Raw genomic sequence first — 8,167 nt, forward strand, 5'->3', positions numbered from 1 at the left:
TCACACTGTCCGCTCCCACTCTCTCTCCCTCACACTGCCCGCTCCCACTCTCTCTCCCTCACACGGCCCGCTCCCACACTCTCTCTCCCTCACACTGCCCGCACCCACTCTCTCTCCCTCACACTGCCCGCTCCCACTCTCTCTCCCTCACACTGTCTGCACCCACTCTCCCTCACACTGTCCGCTCCCACTCTTTCTCTCCCTCACACTGCCCGCTCCCACTCTCTATCTCCCTCACACTGCCCGCTCCCACTCTCTCTCCCTCACACTGCCCACTCCCACACTCTCTCCCTCACACTGCCCGCTCCCACTCTCTCTCCCTCACACTGCCCGCTCCCACTCTCTCTCCCTCACACCGTCTGCTACCAATCCCTCTCTCCCTTTCACTGTCTGCTCCCACTCTCTCTACCTCACACTGCCCGCTCGCACTCTCTCTCCCTCACACTGCCCGCTCCCCTCTTTCTCTCCCTCACCCTGCCCGCTCCCACTCTCTCTCCCTCACACTGCCTGCTCCCACTCTCTCTCCCTCACACTGCACGCTCCCACTCTCTCTCCTTCACAGTGCCCTCTCCCACTCTCTCTCCCTCACACTGCCCGCTCCCACTCTCTCTCCCTCACACTGCCCGCTCCCACTCTCTCTCCCTCACACTGCCTGCACCCACTCTCTCTCCCTCACTCTGCCCGCTCCCACTGTCTCTCCCTCACACTGCCCGCTCCCACTCTCTCTCCCTCACACTGCCCGCTCCCACTCTCTCTCCCTCACACTGCCCGCTCCCACTCTCTCTCCCTCACACCGTCTGCTCCCACTCCCTCTCTCCCTTTCACTGTCTGCTCCCACTCTCTCCCTCACTCTGCCCGCTCCCACTCTCTATCCCTCACATTGCCCGCACCCACTCTCTCTCCCTCACACTGCCCACTCCCACTCTCTCTCTCCCTCACACTGCCCACTCCCACTCTCTCTCTCCCTCACACTGCCCGCTCCCACTCTCTCTCCCTCACACTGCCCGCTCCCACTCTTTCTCCTTCACACTGCCCGCTCCCAATCTCTCTCCGTCACACTGCCCGCTCCCACTCTCTCTCTCCTTCACACTGCCCGCTCGCACTCTCTCTCCCTCACACTGCCCGCTCCCACTCTCTCTGCATTACACTGTCTGCTCCCACTCACTCTCTCCCTCACACTGCCCGCTCCCACTCTCTCTCCCTCACACTGCCTGCTCCCACTCTCTCTCCCTCACTCTGCCCGCTCCCACTCTCTGTCCCTCACACTGCCCATTCCCACTCTCTCTCTCTCACACTGTCTGCTCCCACTCTCTCTCTCCCTCACACTGCCCACTTCCACTCTCTCTCTCCCTCACACTGCCCGCTCCCACTCTCTCTCTCCCTCACACTGCCCGCTCCCACTCTCTCTCCCTCACACTGTCCGCTCCCACTCTCTCTCCCTCACACTGCCCGCTCCCACTCTCTCTCCCTCACACTGCCCGCTCCCACTCTCTCTCCCTCACACGGCCCGCTCCCACTCTCTCTCTCCCTCACACTGCCCGCACCCACTCTCTCTCCCTCACACTGCCCGCTCCCACTCTCTCTCCCTCACACTGTCTGCACCCACTCTCCCTCACACTGCCCGCTCCCACTCTCTCTCTCCCTCACACTGCCCGCTCCCACTCTCTATCTCCCTCACACTGCCCGCTCCCACTCTCTCTCCCTCACACTGCCCACTCCCACACTCTCTCCCTCACACTGCCCGCTCCCACTCTCTCTCCCTCACACTGCCCGCTCCCACTCTCTCTCCCTCACACCGTCTGCTACCAATCCCTCTCTCCCTTTCACTGTCTGCTCCCACTCTCTCTACCTCACACTGCCCGCTCGCACTCTCTCTCCCTCACACTGCCCGCTCCCCCTCTTTCTCTCCCTCACCCTGCCCGCTCCCACTCTCTCTCCCTCACACTGCCTGCTCCCACTCTCTCTCCCTCACACTGCACGCTCCCACTCTCTCTCCTTCACAGTGCCCGCTCCCACTCTCTCTCCCTCACACTGCCCGCTCCCACTCTCTCTCCCTCACACTGCCTGCACCCACTCTCTCTCCCTCACTCTGCCCGCTCCCACTGTCTCTCCCTCACACTGCCCGCTCCCACTCTCTCTCCCTCACACTGCCCGCTCCCACTCTCTCTCCCTCACACTGCCCGCTCCCACTCTCTCTCCCTCACACCGTCTGCTCCCACTCCCTCTCTCCCTTTCACTGTCTGCTCCCACTCTCTCTCCCTCACACTGCCCGCTCGCACTCTCTCTCCCTCACACTGCCCGCTCCCCCTCTTTCTCTCCCTCACACTGCCTGCTCCCACTCTCTCTCTCCCTCACATTGCCCGCTCCCACTCTCTCTCGGTCACACTGCCTGCTCCCACTCTCTCTCCCTCACACTGCACGCTCCCACTCTCTCTCCTTCACAGTGCCCGCTCCCACTCTTTCTCCCTCACACTGCCCGCTCCCACTCTCTCTCCCTCACACTGCCTGCTCCCACTCTGTGGTGAAACGGTTAAAAATTATGTCCCAATACATGTGTGAATCTAACCGAATGGAGGTGTTGCTTAGTCCCGTGTGAATCTTATTACACACCTCCCCGTGTGAATCTTCTTATCTGTATGTAACCAGAATGGAATGTGTTTTTTAGCCTTGCTCTGCTGTTCACATGAATGTTTATATCTGGAAAAGAGTATATCAGCTGGAAAAGTCTCCAGTTCGGTGAGTCTGCTCCGGGGTTACGTTTAACCGCCGAGCGTGGGTTGTTGGCAACCGCTCTACGAGAACTGACGGCTCCCAGTTCCGGTAACATGTAGAGTGAGTATAAGCCAGACCCGTTGTAAGTATGAGACCCGGTTGTGGCGACGCTGCGGGGAATAAAATGCTCATATTCTAGCAGACTCGCCTCTTGGTCGTTTGTTCTGTGTCAGACTACTCTCCTACGAACCTGACCTTGAGAATTTTTTAAAACACACTCTCTCTCCCTCACTCTGCCCGCTCCCACTCTCTCTCCCTCAGACTGCCCGCTCCCACTCTCTCTCCCGCACACTGCCCACTCCCGCTCTCTCTCTCCCTCACACTGCCCACTCCCACTCTCTCTCTCCCTCACACTGCCCGCTCCCACTCTCTCTCCGTCACACTGCCCGCTCCCACTCTCTCTCCCTCACTCTGCCGGATCCCACTCTCCCTCCCTCACACTGTCTGCTCCCACTCTCTCTCTCACTCATACTGCCCGCTCCCACTCTCTCTCCCTCACACTGCCCGCTCCCACTCTCTCTCCCTCACTCTGCTGGCTCCCACTCTCTCTCTCCCTCACACTGACTGCTCCCACTCTCTCTCCCTCACACTGCCAGCTCCCACACTCTCTCCCTCACTCTGCGGGCACCCACTCTCTCTCTTCCTCACACTGTCTGCTCCCACTCTCTCTCCCTCACACTGCCCGCTCTCACTCTCTCTCCCTCACACTGCCTGCTCCCACACTCTCTCTCCCTGACTCTGCCCGCTCACACTCTCTCTGTCCCTCACACTGCCCGCTCCCACTCTCTCTCGCTCACACTGCCCGCTCCCACTCTCTCTCCCTCACACTGTCTGCTCCCACTCTCTCTCCCTCACACTGCCCGCTCCCACTCTCTCTCCCTCACACTGCCTGCTCCCACTCTCTCTCTCTCACACTGCCCCCTCCCACTCTCTCTCGCTCACACTGCCCACTCCCACTCTCTCTCCCTCACACTGCCGGCTCCCACTCTCTCGCCCTCACACTGCCTGCTCCCACTCTCTCTCCCTCACACTGCCCGCTCCCACCCTCTCTCCCTCACACTGCCTGCTCCCACTCTCTCTCTCCCTCACACTGCCCCCTCCCACTCTCTCTCCCTCACACTGCCCGCTCCCACTCTCTCTCCCTCACACTGTCTGCTCCCACTCTCTCTCTCCCTTACACTGCCCGCTCCGATTCTCTCTCCCTCACACTGCCCGCTCCCACTCTCTCTCACTCACACTGCCCGCTCCCACTCTCTCTCCCTCACACTGTCTGCTCCCACTCTCTCTCTCCCTTACACTGCACGCTCCGATTCTCTCTCCCTCACACTGCCCGCTCCCACTCTCTCTCACTCACACTGCCCGCTCCCACTCTCTCTCACTCACACTGCCCGCTCCCACTCTCTCTCCCTCACACAGCCCGCTCCCACCCTCTCTCCCTCACACTGCCTGCTCCCACTCTCTCTCTCCCTCACACTGCCCCCTCCCACTCTCTCTCCCTCACACTGCCCGCTCCCACTCTCTCTCCCTCACACTGTCTGCTCCCACTCTCTCTCTCCCTTACACTGCCCGCTCCGATTCTCTCTCCCTCACACTGCCCGCTCCCACTCTCTCTCACTCACACTGCCCGCTCCCACTCTCTCTCCCTCACACCGTCTGCTACCAATCCCTCTCTCCCTTTCACTGTCTGCTCCCACTCTCTCTCCCTCACACTGCCCGCTCGCACTCTCTCTCCCTCACACTGCCCGCTCCCCCACTTTCTCTCCCTCACACTGGCCGCTCCCACTCTCTCTCTCCCTCACACTGCCCGCTCCCACTCTCTTTCCCTCACACTGCCTGCTCCCACTCTATCTCCCTCACACTGCACGCTCCCACTCTCTCTCCTTCACAGTGCCCGCTCCCACACTCTCTCCCTCACACTGCCCGCTCCCACTCTCTCTCTCCCTCACACTGCCTGCTCGCACTGTCTCTCCCTCACACTGCCCGCTCCCACTCTCTCTCCCTCACACTGCCTGCTCCCACTCTCTCTCCCTCACACTGCCCGCTCCCACACTCTCTCCCTCACACTGCCCGCTCCCACTCTCTCTCCCTCACACTGCCCGCTCCCACTCTCTCTCCCTCACACTGCCCGCTCCCACACTCTCTCCCTCACACTGCCCGCTCCCACTCTCCCTCACACTGCCCGCTTCCCCTCTTTCTCTCCCTCACACTGCCCGCTCCCACTCTCTCTCTTCCTCACAGTGCCCGCTCCCACTCTCTCTCCCTCACAGTGCCCGCTCCCACTCTCTCTCCCTCACACTGCCCGCACCCACTCTCTCTCCCTCACACTGCCCGCTCCCACTCTCTCTCCCTCACACTGTCTGCACCCACTCTCCCTCACACTGCCCGCTCCCACTCTCTCTCTCCCTCACACTGCCCGCTCCCACTCTCTATCTCCCTCACACTGCCCGCTCCCACTCTCTCTCCCTCACACTGCCCACTCCCACACTCTCTCCCTCACACTGCCCGCTCCCACTCTCTCTCCCTCACACTGCCCGCTCCCACTCTCTCTCCCTCACACCGTCTGCTACCAATCCCTCTCTCCCTTTCACTGTCTGCTCCCACTCTCTCTACCTCACACTGCCCGCTCGCACTCTCTCTCCCTCACACTGCCCGCTCCCCCTCTTTCTCTCCCTCACCCTGCCCGCTCCCACTCTCTCTCCCTCACACTGCCTGCTCCCACTCTCTCTCCCTCACACTGCACGCTCCCACTCTCTCTCCTTCACAGTGCCCGCTCCCACTCTCTCTCCCTCACACTGCCCGCTCCCACTCTCTCTCCCTCACACTGCCTGCACCCACTCTCTCTCCCTCACTCTGCCCGCTCCCACTGTCTCTCCCTCACACTGCCCGCTCCCACTCTCTCTCCCTCACACTGCCCGCTCCCACTCTCTCTCCCTCACACTGCCCGCTCCCACTCTCTCTCCCTCACACCGTCTGCTCCCACTCCCTCTCTCCCTTTCACTGTCTGCTCCCACTCTCTCTCCCTCACACTGCCCGCTCGCACTCTCTCTCCCTCACACTGCCCGCTCCCCCTCTTTCTCTCCCTCACACTGCCTGCTCCCACTCTCTCTCTCCCTCACATTGCCCGCTCCCACTCTCTCTCGGTCACACTGCCTGCTCCCACTCTCTCTCCCTCACACTGCACGCTCCCACTCTCTCTCCTTCACAGTGCCCGCTCCCACTCTTTCTCCCTCACACTGCCCGCTCCCACTCTCTCTCCCTCACACTGCCTGCTCCCACTCTGTGGTGAAACGGTTAAAAATTATGTCCCAATACATGTGTGAATCTAACCGAATGGAGGTGTTGCTTAGTCCCGTGTGAATCTTATTACACACCTCCCCGTGTGAATCTTCTTATCTGTATGTAACCAGAATGGAATGTGTTTTTTAGCCTTGCTCTGCTGTTCACATGAATGTTTATATCTGGAAAAGAGTATATCAGCTGGAAAAGTCTCCAGTTCGGTGAGTCTGCTCCGGGGTTACGTTTAACCGCCGAGCGTGGGTTGTTGGCAACCGCTCTACGAGAACTGACGGCTCCCAGTTCCGGTAACATGTAGAGTGAGTATAAGCCAGACCCGTTGTAAGTATGAGACCCGGTTGTGGCGACGCTGCGGGGAATAAAATGCTCATATTCTAGCAGACTCGCCTCTTGGTCGTTTGTTCTGTGTCAGACTACTCTCCTACGAACCTGACCTTGAGAATTTTTTAAAACACACTCTCTCTCCCTCACTCTGCCCGCTCCCACTCTCTCTCCCTCAGACTGCCCGCTCCCACTCTCTCTCCCGCACACTGCCCACTCCCGCTCTCTCTCTCCCTCACACTGCCCACTCCCACTCTCTCTCTCCCTCACACTGCCCGCTCCCACTCTCTCTCCGTCACACTGCCCGCTCCCACTCTCTCTCCCTCACTCTGCCGGATCCCACTCTCCCTCCCTCACACTGTCTGCTCCCACTCTCTCTCTCACTCATACTGCCCGCTCCCACTCTCTCTCCCTCACACTGCCCGCTCCCACTCTCTCTCCCTCACTCTGCTGGCTCCCACTCTCTCTCTCCCTCACACTGACTGCTCCCACTCTCTCTCCCTCACACTGCCAGCTCCCACACTCTCTCCCTCACTCTGCGGGCACCCACTCTCTCTCTTCCTCACACTGTCTGCTCCCACTCTCTCTCCCTCACACTGCCCGCTCTCACTCTCTCTCCCTCACACTGCCTGCTCCCACACTCTCTCTCCCTGACTCTGCCCGCTCACACTCTCTCTGTCCCTCACACTGCCCGCTCCCACTCTCTCTCGCTCACACTGCCCGCTCCCACTCTCTCTCCCTCACACTGTCTGCTCCCACTCTCTCTCCCTCACACTGCCCGCTCCCACTCTCTCTCCCTCACACTGCCTGCTCCCACTCTCTCTCTCTCACACTGCCCCCTCCCACTCTCTCTCGCTCACACTGCCCACTCCCACTCTCTCTCCCTCACACTGCCGGCTCCCACTCTCTCGCCCTCACACTGCCTGCTCCCACTCTCTCTCCCTCACACTGCCCGCTCCCACCCTCTCTCCCTCACACTGCCTGCTCCCACTCTCTCTCTCCCTCACACTGCCCCCTCCCACTCTCTCTCCCTCACACTGCCCGCTCCCACTCTCTCTCCCTCACACTGTCTGCTCCCACTCTCTCTCTCCCTTACACTGCCCGCTCCGATTCTCTCTCCCTCACACTGCCCGCTCCCACTCTCTCTCACTCACACTGCCCGCTCCCACTCTCTCTCCCTCACACTGTCTGCTCCCACTCTCTCTCTCCCTTACACTGCACGCTCCGATTCTCTCTCCCTCACACTGCCCGCTCCCACTCTCTCTCACTCACACTGCCCGCTCCCACTCTCTCTCACTCACACTGCCCGCTCCCACTCTCTCTCCCTCACACAGCCCGCTCCCACCCTCTCTCCCTCACACTGCCTGCTCCCACTCTCTCTCTCCCTCACACTGCCCCCTCCCACTCTCTCTCCCTCACACTGCCCGCTCCCACTCTCTCTCCCTCACACTGTCTGCTCCCACTCTCTCTCTCCCTTACACTGCCCGCTCCGATTCTCTCTCCCTCACACTGCCCGCTCCCACTCTCTCTCACTCACACTGCCCGCTCCCACTCTCTCTCCCTCACACCGTCTGCTACCAATCCCTCTCTCCCTTTCACTGTCTGCTCCCACTCTCTCTCCCTCACACTGCCCGCTCGCACTCTCTCTCCCTCACACTGCCCGCTCCCCCACTTTCTCTCCCTCACACTGGCCGCTCCCACTCTCTCTCTCCCTCACACTGCCCGCTCCCACTCTCTTTCCCTCACACTGCCTGCTCCCACTCTATCTCCCTCACACTGC

Source organism: Chiloscyllium plagiosum, unplaced genomic scaffold (assembly GCF_037043375.1).
Source record: "Chiloscyllium plagiosum isolate Xiang-an unplaced genomic scaffold, Cpla_swu_hap1 HiC_scaffold_21, whole genome shotgun sequence".
In the NCBI taxonomy this organism is placed as follows: domain Eukaryota; kingdom Metazoa; phylum Chordata; class Chondrichthyes; order Orectolobiformes; family Hemiscylliidae; genus Chiloscyllium; species Chiloscyllium plagiosum.